The 16632-nt window shown below is 39.5% G+C and overlaps 1 long non-coding RNA gene across 1 annotated transcript; it reads right to left on the reverse strand.

Annotated features, from left to right (window-relative positions):
* Nucleotides 1–965: 965 nt before the first annotated feature.
* Nucleotides 966–14694, reverse strand: LOC115608585. Its single transcript, XR_003991590.1, has 3 exons — nt 14500–14694; nt 2585–2713; nt 966–1532 (listed from the first exon to the last, which is right to left on the reverse strand). It is a non-coding gene; the product is annotated as an uncharacterized LOC115608585 (long non-coding RNA).
* Nucleotides 14695–16632: the final 1938 nt, after the last annotated feature.

A 16632-nucleotide genomic window follows, 5' to 3' on the forward strand; every position in this document is an offset into this window, starting at 1 on the left:
TAACTTATTAACTGAAATATGTAATTCATGTAACAGAAAGAACATCAACTTCAAACTGTGTTTTCAGCCACAACAAGAACTGTTTGATTTACACGGGTTAGTTCAAGCATCTACTCAGGGAAAAAACACACACACGCATAATTTGTCAAACTAGTCAATGCAGTGCAATTTTACAGTGAACTGTGTAAATACAGGAGAATTGTGAACACATCAGATCAAAATTCTGCCATGAATTCAAACTAATATTTACCAAACATCCAGTTCACTGTTCGCTCAGCTGCTCTTATCAATGTTATAATAAAATATAAACCCTAGCGAGCCCTCAGGCAACTTGACTGCTGTAGTGATGCTAGAGGGTGATTAGGAAAAAAACTAAAGATAAGATCCATTGTTTTTTTCATGGTTGTGCGCATCATTTTTCTATTTCTGGTGCTTTGTGTGTGATAATCTGAGCTTCCTCAGAGGTAAATTCTCATCTAATCAGAAGTCCCCACACATCAACAGAACATATCCTATGTATGTATAACAACAAAAAAGCAGAGAGCAAGAAGTGCTTCATTAAGAACATGGATTTAACCTACTGTAAGTTCATTTTTAGGCTGCAACAAAAGCCCTGGAAAAGGTGAAAATTAAAAGATGCCACCTAAAGAGCTCTCTAAAATTAGAATTCAATTTAATTTGCTTGAAAAAAATCTGGATAGTGTTGAGAGCTATGAAAATGGGAGCTATGTTAAAAATATGCATAATATCAAACAAAAGGAAAAAGAAGCCCTATTAGTAAAACAGTGTAGGTATCTTATTCTGCCGGTCAGCGTTATACCTATATCAAATGAAAATGTACTGACAGGGCCCATCGCAGGGTATGTTTGATACATAGAACATACAGGGATGGGATCCATGATGTGGTGAGGTTAGGGCAAGAGGAGGAAGGGCACGAAAGGCAGAGGCAGGGGAGGTGCAAAAGAGTCACCTCTCATATTGGTAGCCCCACAACTGCCAGAGAGGGTCTTGGGTTTCAAAGAGCTGTTAAAAAGCCATGTTAGTATATTCTGATCCGTAACTGCTCATCACAGCATTAGGAGGCAGGAGACATCTCCTCTCACTATCTCAGGGAGCATCCCTCTCCCACATGGGTTCTGTTGCTTGGCAGGACCTACCATAACCAGAGCAATAAAGCAGGAGGACAAGGTGATTTAATATCAGGTGAGTCGTTACTAATTATTTCCTTCTTTCCTGATGTTTCCACCTCTGTCCCCACCTGGGTTGACATCTTGAGGTGCCCACCCCTGGCTTTCACAGGCTAGGCCATCCCGATGAGCTGCATGTCACTTGCATGTGCAGTGCTGCCAGGATCAGCCCCAGCAACTGGAATTTGTCTCCCTCCAAGTGACAGATGCCGTTTCAATGATCCAGCAGCGAAGGTGAATTTCATCTCAGGAGGCAGAGAAAGAATGCGAAAAAACACCAAAGAAAGTGTTTCCACAAGGAGCTCCTGAAGATCAGATGGTTAGGAAGTGATTTGGGGGTGAATTCTATATTTAAAAAAAAAAAAAAAAAAAGCCATTTTTAGACAATTTAACAGATAACCAGATGCTGCGTTGCACTGATGTATATTTATAACTCTATTTGAATGGATTTGTATTAAATTGTCTGTGTTTCAGTGGTTCATAACAGAACCTGACTCTTCCATATCCTCATCTGCCTGGTGAGATTGTCCAAAGACAGCCCCCCACCAGACTCTTACACTTTTAAAATCATTTCCGTGACTTTCCCCCTTGGTAAAGAGATGGAGTGATTAGAAGCACTTTCACAATTACACTGTCGTTTTCCTTTAAGACACATATGAAAATTCCTTCCTTTTCTCAGCCCTTGGCACGTTCAGAGTTACTGTTCCCACTCACAGCTGTCACTACCATGCAAACTTAATAAATTCCATCTATGCATGACTTACTTAGCTAACCTCCATCCACCAGAGATATATGCTTCTTACTGAGACAAGCAGGACAATAACATAGTAAAGCTTCAAAACAACAGCTCTCATGTTTCAAATATGTATAATATTGCAAGGGGCTTATCCCAGCCCTGGTGATCCTATCCTAACTGAAAGGAGCTTTTCTTTCATACTATTTAACTTTGTGAATTTCAGGGTTTTGGGGGTGGGGTTGGGTTTTTTTTATTTTAGTGGGTTTTATGGGGTCATTTTCAGTTCTCTCTCTTTTTCTTTTTTTTTTTTTAATTCAAAATTAATTGTTAACTTTTTTTTACATTCAAAAGTAGTCAGAAAATGTGCAGGACAGCCAACTGGGGGAAAAAAAAAAAAGAAAGCTCTTCCAGTAACATAAATGTAATTATAAAGGAAGAATTAAATAAAAGAAGAGTTAAAATGGACAGGGTTCTGCTCGCTGAGCAGAACATACCTTGAAACACAGGCAACCAGTTTCTGACCTACCCCACCTTTGAAATTTCCAGTAACAAATGAAGCTTCTGGAACTGTTGCTAATTTAAATCCACATAACCCAGAGTAAAATCTGACCCCCGAACAATTTTGTAAGCAAGAAATTTGTCATGCGCATTAAACCCTCACCACCAACAGCCTCAGGTCACATCAGCTGGGATCCTGCACCATGCCAGATACCTCTCCTCTTTGCCACCTCGTCCATCAGTAGAGTAATCAACACGTTTTGGAAGAGCTCAGGATTTTTCAGAGTTAATACTGAAAGAGAAGTAATCATGTCTATGTTAAATAAATACTCCCAAATGCCAGGTAAAATGCACATCAGACAGCCACACAAGGTATCTGGAGGCAGTAGAACAAAGTGTGCTTCACTTTGCGTTAAAGTGGGTGAGCATTGAAGCCTATGAGCAACAAAAAAATGCAGGATGAATAATTTTACTAGGTGCTTCCTCACAAGATTTTCTGGAGCCAAGCACTGTCCTGGCTTCCAACCTATGTAATTTTGATTAAATGAATAGTTGTTTATCAGTTTGCTGTAAAATGACAGGAGCCAGATGCAACAGGATTGAGCCCTGACACAGGTAAGGGAGGAATAGCAGCAGGGCTGCTAATGCTGGTAATTGCTAGGCTGATTAACTTGGGTTTGAGGATGGGCATTGAAAAGGTTCATTCAAGCCTTTCATCATTCAGTTTCTCAGATTGGATGTTCTCTAGATCATATTAAATGATGGATTTCCAGGCAGATTTAGCCTACTAAATATTGCCTAGGTGCTACGACACAATAGATCCAGAGCAGTTTTGTAAGTGTGAATCAGGAAGAGCAGAACTTGAGACATGATGCAAACTATCAGAAAAGATCTTTATTGTTTGTTGGTTTATTTTATATATTAGAGCTTTTGGAGCAAACAGATCTGAAAATAGAGGCCACAAGAAGCACTGTTTGCTTGAAGTGTCTCTTCCTCTGCTTGCCCTGAGCTGCTCATGGCAGTCTTGACATGACTCTACAGATCATGGTCCTTGGACTCCAATCCTTTGCTTCTACCAGACACAATCCTGCCAGGTCCCCCCCTAAAGAGGGATCAGAGGAAGTTTATGGGCATTCAGTAAGTTTGCAGGAAATCTGGACATTTTTCCTAGACCAAAGCTTGCTTGTGATACCTACCATAATCTTTCAAAGAAAAAGATTGCGCAACAAATGGGGTGCACAAAGATATCAGAAAGGTGTAAAACACAACAAATTAAAGGTGCCATTTCTTGCAGCGCATTCATACAATTAAATTCTTTTATAGTCTCAATTTCCTCTCAGAAAATGGATGTCATAAGAACATGTCTAAATTATTCATATCTTTACTGAATGAAGGGATATCAAAAAATTGTCACAGCTATCCACATGTAGTATGACTTGAGACACAATTGACAATGTAACTAATATTTTTAATATCCCAGTCATTTTGTAATTACTGATATTTTACAGTACTAGTTCAAAGTGTGAAACTAGGAAGACTAGTAAACTTAGCAAAAGCTATGGGCAAGAACTTGCATCCTTTGAAAACCCCACACTAGAAGCACATGGTGTTTTTATGGATCGGTGGGTACTTTTGGGCGTGCACAGAATGAAGGAATAGAGCCCCATAGTGGTTAATCCCCTAAGCTAAAAATAAAAACAAAACAAAACCCTACTGAAACCAAAGCCTTTTAAGCAGCTATCTCATATTTTAAGTGATTTATTAAAATGTTAATTATCTGTATAACATTATGCTTGAATACAAGGGGAAAAGACATTTTGAAAATTGTGCGCTTTTTTAACTGGGACGGTAATTCACATATTTCTTCCAAAATGACAATTTCTTTTTTATTCAGCAGCTTGAACACTAAGTCAGAGCACTCTTCAGACTGCAAATATAGCAATTATCCCAAGTAATGCTTTGACACTGTTACCACAGGCAAGTGGCCAAAGTGCATCAGCAGTCAAAATATCTAAGCAAGTTAACAAGCTCCTTTTACTCTCAGCAGAGCAGAAGAAGAAAGGGAATCCAGCCCCTGAGAAATGTTAAAATAAAGGAGAATGAAAAGCTGCTGGTGTTTGTTAAAGAAAATGGTGTCACTGTCTCAGCCTGATCAAGGTGTAATATCTGAGTCCCTGACAGATGTTCCTGGCCGGGTGGGATGGGGAGGGCTCTTCCCGAGCATCTCTGCCATGTGCCCCTGGCTAATGACTGGCTGCAGCCCACCAGGACCCACCATCAGCCCACACCTTGCTCCTTGCTTTGGTGCTCTTTCTCCACTGTCTTTGCCCCATTTTTATTTTTTTTTCTTGTTCAGCTCCATTTGCAAAATACCCCCCCATGTACCATACAAAAGACATCTAAACTCATTAAGAAAATTCCCAAAGAACTATTAACAAATCATTTTGCTTCAGCCAGAGATATCAGATTTAATTAGGTGAGCGGTGTTGATGGGGTGCAAAAACAAAAGACATCTCCTGTCTGAAAAGGTTCAGGTCCTGGGTAGGCCCCATTCTTTCCTCTGTGGCACAGACAATAATTGAGCATTTTTTTAAAGGACATAGGGATGAAAAGAGGAGTCTGTCTCACGGACAAAAGCTTTCAACTAAGATTTGTTTTCCTTTCTCACCAGGTGACTTAAAGGGAAAAATCTTCAGTTGTAAAGAAATGGCTATAACCTACAGTGAGAACATAGCAACAGAGAATATAAAACAGCTCTAACAAGCATAATTTTTGCAAGTGATTAATCAAACTGTATTTAGCCAGTCATTTTCAATGATAATCAAAAGACCTGCTTAAAACAATAATCATTTTGCAATAATAACAGTTATGTTCATTCAAATGCCGGCAGGCTCCACTGCCTGGAATGAAACGTCGACAGTGGATGCTAGGATGCCCGGAAAGGATTTCTCCGACTGAGAAATTGCTAGGATGGAGCCTACAGGTTGCACAGCAATGCAAAGTGCTAGGTAGCCAAAGGTTTATTTTTCCTCTCTTGTTTCAAATCTTTGCGTTAATGCTATTTGCAGGTCTAGCCAGTTGTCATTTTAGGGCAGTATTATCTGGATGGTAGGATAATACCACCGTGTTACTTGGTATGTAATGGAAATGTTTTTCTAACAGCTTCAGAGACTCCAGAGATCAAATATTGTTAAAGAAAAGACTCTTTCAATTTTTTTAAAACACATCTTCAAATTAAAAGGCTTAAGAAATACTAACAATTGACATATGCCTTTGTGGTACCAGCTATTCCTTCAGACCTCTAAGCATATTCCTCATCTCTCCTTCCGTCTCGTACTGAGATGAAAAAAAAAACAAATCCCATGTTAGTCATCCCCATATCAAATCTGAAACAAGTCTGGGTTCTAAGAATGTATCTTTATAATTTAAGGCTTGCAAGGAGCATACGCCAATTAACACCATGGAACAAGCTTTTGATACAAATCATTGTTAAATAAATACTCCAAAGCTTTTCAGAACCAGAAACTACAAATGATAACAAAAGAAGTCAGCAGATCCAGCATGAAAGTGCAAAAACCTCCTCCAAAACATACTCTGATGCCATTACACAAAAAGCAGTGGCTGGCAGAGATGCCATCAGCAGAAAAAAAAAGGGTGTGGGGAGGGGACGTTTAAATTCTGCCATTCTAATTTTTAATCATTTGAAAATGTTTAATGGAGTGTATTTTATGCCTGCGAGAGATAAGCACTGCAATCCAGGACAGGAAGAGTAACAGGACACTCTTCTAGTCCTGAAAGTCAACAAAAAATAATTTGGAAGTATTTTTAACTTGTTTTATCTGAAGCCTTGACAGTTAATTTGGTGTGAAAAACTGCAACAGCAGAAAACAGATGTTAAGGGGCAAGCATATAGTTAAGGTCAAAACAAACATAAAACATCACTTCCATTTCTAAGGAGAAAAAAAGATATGTCCAGCAACAGGTTTTATGCTAAACCTGCTCTTTTATTGTTCTGCTTGTGATATCTGTAGACTACACAATGCAATACTGTCTGTCATAGTGCAATACCTCTCAGCACTAGTAATTTAAGACTTTCTTCTCTGTAATACACTAAACCATCATAACCTGTCTCTTCCTATTTAGTTTAACCTACAACCACCACATACTGATTTGGCTGTGTGTGGCTTTCTCTATTGCCATTTATTACTCCGTTCGACTCCTGAAATTCTGTTTGCAATTTAAGGCCACAAATTAGAAGCGTAAGTCATCTGTTTCCTATAATCCCCCTGTCAGGGCTGGAATCACATTTGGAGCTCAGCACCAAGCGTGGTCCTGGGCCAGCACTGCCGCCCCGATTGGCCACGCGGGCTAAAAGCTGTGCTGGGAATAAAGAACAGGCAGCCCGGCGTAGAGCTGGAGGCAGCACAGAGAGGGGAGAGGAGAAGCCAGCCGGCTGCGCAGGAGAAAGAAATACTATTTTAGAACTGTAACCTCTTGGAAATATTCTAACCGAGTGATGGGGGATTGCTATGAGGGCTTTTAGATATATATTTTTTTAGGTTTGTTGTGGGGTTTTTTTTAAGCCGCCTTACAGTGATAGTTATAAATTCCTTATTCAATACGAATTTTTTATGAGTTCTGCCACCTTTGTCATGCAGCACATTTTCTCAGTGCTGTCTTTTGCTGTCCTAATTAACTGTTTTCCCCCCACACGGCAGGCACTATAGAGAGCTAAATGGAGATTTTAACACACCGACTTCATTTTTCGCTTTTTTCCTGTAATTATTCTAATGAATCCATGCATTTGTTCCTTTGATGCCAGTGGAAAATGATTTTAAGTACGTAGATGAGGAATCTTAAAAGTGGATCTTTTTTTTTCCTGACAAAAAAACCTTATTAAAATAAAAAATCCCAATTCTTTCATGACACATTTGAGGTTACATCCACAATTTTAGTATTACTTTCTTTTCTTTATGACATTTTAATAGTAGTTCCTGACTACGACTGATAGGAGAAAAAAATCAGTTGGTATTTCTTCTTCAGATTATTATAAACTTTCTCTTTATTGCCCTGTGAGACAGCATATCCTGTTACAATCTGAAAAGAGCAAGATAAAGCATCTGTAAAGACCCCAATTCAGAACAGCAGTCAGTGGGGAATATATCTCTATCTAATAGCCCAATTGGAGAACTTCTGTGCTTTGAGGGTGGGTGGTAATAAATAAATAAAAAATAAAACCAGATTCCATTAATAAAAATTCCTCTGACTCATATTTACTCATAGATATACTTTTACATGGGCTTTGAACTTCTAGCAAGCAAATCAACTTGTTTTAAGTAGCATACTCTGGTGATGTAGGCAGCCAAATGCTGAATTTTGCAGTGTGATCCAGGCTGATTTGCAGCAAATATTTTTTCCCTTGGACTTAAACAAAACAATAAAAACCTTATAATTTTTGTTTAAGTTAGAGGAGTCTTTAAAAAGAACATTCCACTGCTCTTTGTGCTTCTGTAACTTAAAAATTGGCTGTGCTTTTAAGTGAAATTTGGCAGGCTGTTAGTCTACAATATGACTAGGATATTTGGACATAACATAATTGGCCAAGATATGATATTTTAAATGGAACTACTGTTCATGCAATTTCCTATGTTGTTGGATTTTTGTTGTGTGGGTTTTGTTTTATTTTTTGTTGGGTTTTTTTGTTGGGTTTTTTTTACTATGCGTTTGGTATTACAGTTTTATACACACAAATAAATACGTATTATGAGCCCATAACACACAAATGCAAACCATTGTCAAGATGCATTTACAGTGTGTACTGTGATGATTCCTGAGCAAAAAGACTCTCTCATAATAATGAATGCCCGTTATTATAAATAAGCACACAGTAGAAATAACTCATGGCACACAAAAGCACACGCAAACCACTTGGTTTGTTCCAGAGCTCAGACACCAGCACTACTATTGCTGAGCTCTGCGTTGGAAGAGCAACTGGAGTCCTGCCATGGAAATGAGCAGCATGCTAAGGAGCAGATGTTCCTCTTCGGAAGGGTGGGGAGGGGAAGTCTTGCACCAAAATGTTGGTGGCCCCTTCTGGGTTTACGAGACAACCCAACTGCTGAGATGCTGCCCTGAAATTCTGATGGACCTGTCTACTAAAAATCTGGAAGCTGTAGGAAGTGAGCCTACACCAGCACTTAAGAAACATTTTGAAAGCCATATTTAACCCCTGCTTTAAACCTGTCAGGGGCCAGGGGGCTTCTTCCCCTTCACCAAAACTTCACACATTTCCAAGTCCCCTGAATAATGTGCATATCAAAAAATACACTGACCATCTCTGCTCGGTAGAAAGAGGGTTTGCATGTGCCAGGTTCCACACAGACAGACACATGGTATAAAGTCAAATTGGCTATTGCTTTTATTAATTACCAATTGAAACAAACTGAGCAACTTAACCCCAGGCCTGGAAGCTGTGCCAGCTCCACTGTGAGGTATGCCACCACACAATCTCCCCCAAAATGAATCAAAGTGAGTGCATCTGCCTTACGTCTCTCTCCACCAACGTGTATGACAGCCCCAAACACTGCAATGCAACTCCATGAGCAAGAAAAACCTTTTCTGCTCTACTGTGTTCACTCTCGCTCCATAAAATTTAAAGAAATTTTGTGTTCACTTGTCCCAGGGTTATGAATTAAAAAGTTATTTGCCATAAGAACAATACTGCCATATTTTCCATAGCAGTACACAAACTGCATCCCAAAATGCATTATGCATTAAAATACATGGCAGCGATCTCCAATGCAAGTTAGAGGCCAAAGCAGTATAAAATCCGTATAGTGAATAAATGAAAATATTCCAAAGGCCACCTGGGAAGCTACTAACAGAGGCAGGTGTAGGAATCGTGTGGTTTCAGGGCTTCAGCTCAGGCCATGGCACAGCATCGAGAGTGTATGAAGAGCTCTGGAGATTAGAATCAGAGTCATATGCAAAGCATAGCACCTTGAGAAGACATGGGACATGCCCTTGGTTTTAAAGACACATTAAAATAGGGAGCTGAAAAACTACAGCATGGTAGCCCAGGAAGAAAAGACAACATAGAAATGGATGAAGCAGTATAGGAAGTAAAAGAAAAAAAGAAAGGAACCTGATTTGTGGCTGAATCCCAAAATTATCATTTGGTAATCATAGCCTGATGCTCAGTTTTTGCTTCCTAAAAAACAAATCAGACAAACTTTTAGTCCTTAAAGCAAATTCAAATACCCCTTGGGGACACCTATTTGGAATAAATCAGAAGGAGAGCACGAGCGGTTTTAAATTGAAAAAGCAGTTTTGAACTGAAAAATGTGGTTTTGACTCAAGAATGAAGTTTTGAAGTGGAGCCTAAAATCACGTGTGGACAGAAGCGCTTTTGTCCTGTTCCTTGGAGCGCAGAGGGTGATGGGCAGTGAGGAGCTCTGGATGTGGCAAGAAGGCGAGCCTTCCGTTCTGTGCTTCCCAGGTGCTACAGGAAACATCCCAAATCCACACAATGTTCCCGAGCGCAGCATTTTGCCAATGGATCTCCAAGCGATCTGACAGATGTGTAAATTCACACCAAGCCAAAAACTGCCCTGGGATAATACAGCTGTGCACGCTAAAGAGTGCAAGTTATTCCAGCATTAACTTGTGGACAAAGAAAAAAAAAAGTCATTTTAAACCATCTTTTCCTTCCAGGTGTATAGTCGCCCAGGGTCATTTGGGGTTGATTTCACACTGTTATAGTCAAACTGACCCCATTTTGCCCATTAAAAACTCAAATGCAAAGAAGATGATTTTCTTCTTTCTTTTTTTTTTTTCCTTCCTCTCTTTTTTTTTTTTTGTTTCTGCTAATAGAATGAGTGTTTAACAGGCAATGTGAGGATGAGCAGATTTTCTTAAATGCCAAATGTTGACGGATACGCAGTGCAGATACACCAGTATCATAGGCTGTAAATGTCACTTAGCCTCAAGAAGTCCTCTGTCCAACACTGTTATAACAAGGTGCTTTTAAAATTGGAACAGGATTTACACCAGAGAGGTGTGAATCAAGGATACATTTTTTTAACCCAGTGATAGCTCATCAGCTTGTTACAGAAAGCTGGCATGGTTTAGGCAAAGCTAGATAGTTACTCAAACCCACAGTGATTTAAAGGGGTTGCTCTTAACGCTTACAAAAGGACCTATTACTAGATATCCCAAAAGTAGCTTTGAGCATAATAGTCTAGTTTGTGATACACCAACCAAAGTAGCCAAACAATCCAGAACATATTAATTACAGACAGAAAACAGATTGTTCCTAAAGATACAGTCTTCCTCTGTCTTTTCATGGAGCAGCTGTTTCTGAGTAGGTGAAGAACACAATAATTTGCTCTCAAACCAATCAAAACGTACCATTAATAGAGGCACACTCAGCAGCAGTCACTCCCTTACACCAACATTCACCAGACAAAGTTATTAACCCCACTTTAATCAGTGGACAAAGTCATAATGCAGTCATATAATAGCTGAAAGATTACAAATTTGGAGATGTGATGCGGCAAAAAAGAGAGATGGAAAGAAAAATAAGCTTTGCATTCAAAGAATTCTCAGCGGCTATTACTTCAAATCAAATACTTTGCGTTTTCAGGTTCCCAACATCAGTGTATCAAAAGATACTCAGAAAAGAGCTGTCATTTTCAGGCATTCAGGGAAGGGGCAAGGGAGAGAAGAGGAAATATATCCCAGTGGTAAAAACATCAGATGAGAAATCATCAGCCCCCTCCTTGCTGCACTACCTTTACTCCATTTGCAAACTGTGTGGGGAGGAAAGGAAGATAACACTTCCTTGCCCTTGAGGATGTAATTGAGGTTCCAATTCATTAATACTTGTAAATCACTGTGAAATATCTAAGTGACCAAGCAGTTATTGCTTAGGACTAGGAGGTCCACAGCATAATTTTTCTTTCCCTCTGGTTCTTCTAAAGGTACTTTATTAAAGATGTTTGAATTTGCAAGTCCGGGGACTTGTAGAGCCAAGAATGAGGTAGTGAGAAGTTACTGTTTGGAGTCCTCATCCTTAATCAGTAGCAAATATTTCAGGAATCTCCATATCCAATGAGTTAACAGTGTCCTAAACAGTTCAAAGATGGGTCCTCCTGGATGGGTAAGATCCTTACAGTGACTATGTACAGCACAGGGTGCCGAGATGCCTAGCTAGCAGAGCAGCAGGGATCATGACCAAAAGGTAAAGATGCTCAAGATAGAAGTATCCTAAGGACACAGAGTTTTCCTTTCTCTTTATGTATACTGAGCATTCCTCTTTCTAATCCTTTTCCATACCAGTGCTAACCTGGAGACAAGGCAGACCAATTTGCTGCGTAATGCTTCATGGGCTTATTCGCATAAAACTTGATGCAGAAACAGTGAAGGTAGTTCCATTTGAATAGGTAATAAACATTTTCCAATTACCTAAAGTGATGCTCAGATTATAGCATGATAACTAAATTCCAAGAGGAAAACCACAGATGGGAGCAAAAATCCCCACAGATTATCCTCAGATATTCTGGAGGATCTCTCTTGGGATCATTGACATAAACAAACCCAAACTCCACTGTGGCTATACAACAACAAATTTTAAACGCAGAATATTCTCTGATCATATTTTTATGATTAACATTCCCTATTGATCACCTGTCTGTATTTAATGAACAAAAATTTCTTCACTGAGATTTTGATTCTACAAAAATCTTTGCATTTTAATGTGAATTCACATTTAAAACTGCATTGTGGGCAAGTGCTTTGTTGGGGGGCTGGGAGTGAATCTCTCCATCAGACTTTGAGTCTCCTTCATGATTTAGGACTATTTCTCCCTAACCCCAGCTACCTAATCCAGGTAGCCTCTGTTCCCCACACCAGTGGAAGAGCTGATCTCTGTTCTCTCTCACCTCTGCTTTCTCTTACTGCCTGTTTATCTCCTAAACAGTTTAAATCCTTATGTCTGTCCACATGGCCTATCTGATCCCCCTCAGGCATCTGTTAGCAAACCAATCCAAAATTCCCCTCATGTTCTTTGTCTTTGCCAGGTTTCCATACCCTATGTGACGGTAAGCAAATTTTAACAGAGGTGATGTCATCTTGGAGCGATTAACATCTTTGGGGTTACCCAAGAGCAGCTCCCATCCTGCACTTTACCCTTGGGTGACTGTTGTCCCCTAAACACTTCAAGGGTCTCACTCCTTTGCTGTGCTCAGCCAAACTTCTTAACCCTCCTCAGGGTCTGATTCTGCCACTTTTGGAATTTCAATCATTATTCTCTCCAGTGTCAGCCCTTTTCAAAGGAAATAAATACATTGTACAAAGGAGAGAATGAAGAAGAACACCCGGCTTTTGATTTTATTGATATATATATATGAAGGTAAACAACTTCAAGGACCACTGCTTAGTGAAAATGTTATTTTTCCACTCTTTTTTATATATATAATTTCAGACGTTTTTAATCAGTTTTTATCTTCAAGAGTCGAAGATAAAAACTTTTACTCTTAAAAAGTATAATGCTAAGTAACCTGTAAAATTTTCTACAGATGAAGAAAAATGTGCTAATGGATCTCACAGCCTCAGATAACTGACTCAGATTTCTTAAATTAGACAAAACCTAGTGTTAATAACAATACTTATTACCAAATCCAGAAACCAAAGTATGTTTCACTCATGATATGTAATCCATAATAAATGTTTAAACAACCTACGCAATTTCCAAAGTCCAGGAAAATCTTTCCAACGAGTTCCACCTCTAAGCACCCCCTCAACATGGAACAAGATCTGTAAATGGTTAACACCAGTCCTCATTTCATTGCACCCATTTTCTGACAGGCCACATTGCTCCACTTGTTCCAGTGGCAGAGGGAAGACAACCCATAGGAAATGGGTCTGTTGCAGTTTACAATGTCTTTTAGCATGGTAACAGTAAAACCAAGAATAGCTTTTTAAACCAGAATCACATTTACATATGTATTGATTCCTTTCCCTTTTGTAGCAGTGGTTAATGCAATCTGATGAGCCACATACTGAATATTTGAACACTATGAAAATCTGCTTTTTCAGATATGTATGTGATAACTTGGATGTCACTAACATAATTTTAAACTTTTACAGCATGCAAAAACATCTGACAAATTTTGTACCTTTTTTCAAGAGGATTTGGCTTTTTTCTCTGCTGGTTTCTTCAAAAATACATATCAGATTCACGTACTACTGAAGTGCAGCAACCTCTAGCTCAGCATGTATTAACTCTTTCACAGCACAGAACAATGCACTATTACTTTGCACTGGAAGTGAAAAATATTGTATCCAATTAAAATTGCATGGAAAATGAATGCAGGCAAAATTTAATTACCCAAATTGGAATTTGTCTACGACAGAAAGGCTAACACCCATACAGTTTTTAAAAAGGCATGGTCCCTATAATGGCCATATTTAATATTTTATATATGACCTAAGGTTAAATCTGAAAGATCTGCTATAGATCAATTATAAACCACTGAGGTATCCTTGAAAAGGAAGAAAACAACTAGTTTTCCAGTAGCACCAAAGAATGTTACAAAACATCAAAGACCTTGTCCTTTTCCTGATAATATAGAAATCAGGCAGTCATGGAAAAAAGCTCTCACAATCACCAAGTAATGAAACAGTAATGAGCATGGCAGTTGTCTTCTCTGCTATCTCATTACAATACATGGTATTGTGGTGTGTTTGGCAACATTTGAGAGGAAGGGAAAAAAGGCTGATATGTCTACACAGTATCATTTTAGGTAGAAAAAAATAATTAATGTAAGACTGTTTTATTTCTTCTTGAGAATAATAATCTTCAAAGAATCGCATTCTTGATTTAAACATTCGTGGATCTGGTTGTTAGCTGAGCCGCATCTCCAGAGGTTTATTGTTGTTTAATTGTTAAAGTCACAACAAATAACCCCAAGAGGAGATGGTCCAATATATCTTTATTCATATAATTCCATGACAAGAACCTTTTTCCTCTTGAAGAAAAGATCGTGAGGCAGATTTTGTTACCTATGTCCCACTCACCTTGAATTGAATATTATTTTTCAGAGGTCCACCAAATTCAGTGTAGAAGAAATCACGGCACTCACAGAGAAGTTCACCTGAAAGAGTTAATGCATTTGCAGCCACTAGACACAAACACGAATCTTTGCAAGTCCTGCTGTAATGCGGCTCCCCTGATTGTCTCAAAAAGACAAATTTCTGTTACAACATGGAAACATTATAATCTAAATTCACCAGAGTCCCGTTGTGCCTTAGCTAGAGAATATGATTCCTGTATTAAGTGCTTTTAATTTCAGTGCTTGGGAGCTGGTTTAAAACTGTCTGCTAATTTGCAGTGCCGTAACAGTTGTGCTCTCGTTGCAATCAGAGGCAGAACTTCTTTAATGTGCCTCTTCTCATGTCACTTGGCTCAGCAATAAGTCTAGGCAGCTCTCCACCTGTCCTGGCAAATAAATCAGCTGTGTAAAGCCTCTGACAGGTGAATTTGTCAAGCCTTAATATATTCCTGATAGGAGTGAAATCCTCCTGTGACAGGCGATGCTCAACCTGGTTTTAATTCATAGAATCATAGAACGCTTTGGATTGGAAGAGACCTTAAAGACCATCTAGTTCCAACTCCCCTGCCATGGGCAGGGACATCTTCCACTAGACCAGGTTGCTCAAAGCCCCATCCAACCTGGCCTTGAACACTGCCAGGAATGGGGCAGCCATAACTTCTCTGCACAACCTGTTCTAGTGTCCCCTCTCATAGTAAAGAATTTCTTCCTAGTATCTAATTTAAATCTACCCTCTTTCAGTTTAAAACCACTCCCCCTTGCCCTATCACTACACGTCCTTGTAAAATGTTCCTCTCCAGATTTCTTGTTGACCCCTTTTGGCCCTGGAACGCTGCTCTAAGGTCTCCCCAGAGTCTTCCCCAGGCTGAAGAAAACCAAGTCTCCCAATTCCAGCTCTCCCAGTCCATTTCTCCTGTCTCCCAGAGCCACCATCATCTTCTTCCATGCACCAGCATGCTTTTGGGATGCTGACCCTCAGGAACCTGAAACTTCAAAACTGTGAACTGACTGAGAATGCTCTTGTGAAATATGTTTGATGGCACTGCGTACCAGTCCTGCAGAGTCACACAGCACCATGCGTTTGGCATCGTCCCTGCCACCGCTGCTTCCCACAGCTGGAAGCATTGCAGAGCAGAATAAACAGGTCCACCTTTTTCATTCAACTTGCAGTAGGTTGTCCTAGGTCCTGACACAACGAAATGCTTGGAAAGCATCCAATGGACCAATTATTGAAAAATTCCTGTGGGGAACATCAAAGAAGTTTCAAGCTGATGTGGTCCCCTGCTCCTCTGCATCCCATGAACTAAAAAAATGTCACAACATTGTTGAAGGTTACATGATATAATCTGGCACAAGGTGGTAAATATTGAAGGCTTGGGGAAAAAATCTCTAAGTTTAGTACTCAGTAGTAGCTATTTCACCAGAATTTATTGCTGCAGGCGGAAGTAGGGTAGACGACAATGACCTGTAAACCATAAACTTGCAGGTATACTTTTTTCCTGTGGAAGTGAATTATTTTTAAGTAGTTTAACATATCTCTGATTGTAATTACTACACAAACCAAAATCACCCTGAACGTTTGACCTGAGTATCTCCATTTCTTTGCTCAAGAACAGATTTACTTGAGCCTGGGGCTAATCTCCACTGCTGGGAAAAAAAGTAGAATATTAACTAATTATTAAAAAAAAAAACCCACCAAACTATTGTGTCGGTATCTTATACTGGGGCATTTTTCTGTGTCAGGAAATGCTTTTTAAAAAGAGAGAAAGAGAAGAAGGAAAAGAGAAGGGAAGGGAAGGGAAGGGAAGGAAAGGGGAGGGAAGGGAAGGGAGAAGGGAAGGGAAGGGAAGGGAAGGGAGAAGGGAAGGGAAGGGAGAAGGGAAGGGAAGGGAGAAGGGAAGGGAAGGGAGAAGGGAAGGGAAGGGAGAAGGGAAGCGAAGCGAAGGGAAGGGAAAAGAGAAGAGAAAAGGGAAGAGAAGAGAAGAGAAGAGAAGAGAAGAGAAGAGAAGAGAAGAGAAGAGAAGAGAAGAGAAGAGAAGAGAAGAGAAGAGAAGAGAAGAGAAGAGAAGAGAAGAGAAGAGAAGAGAAGAGAAGAGAA

Source organism: Strigops habroptila, chromosome 5, assembly GCF_004027225.2.
Source record: "Strigops habroptila isolate Jane chromosome 5, bStrHab1.2.pri, whole genome shotgun sequence".
Lineage (NCBI taxonomy): Eukaryota > Metazoa > Chordata > Aves > Psittaciformes > Psittacidae > Strigops > Strigops habroptila.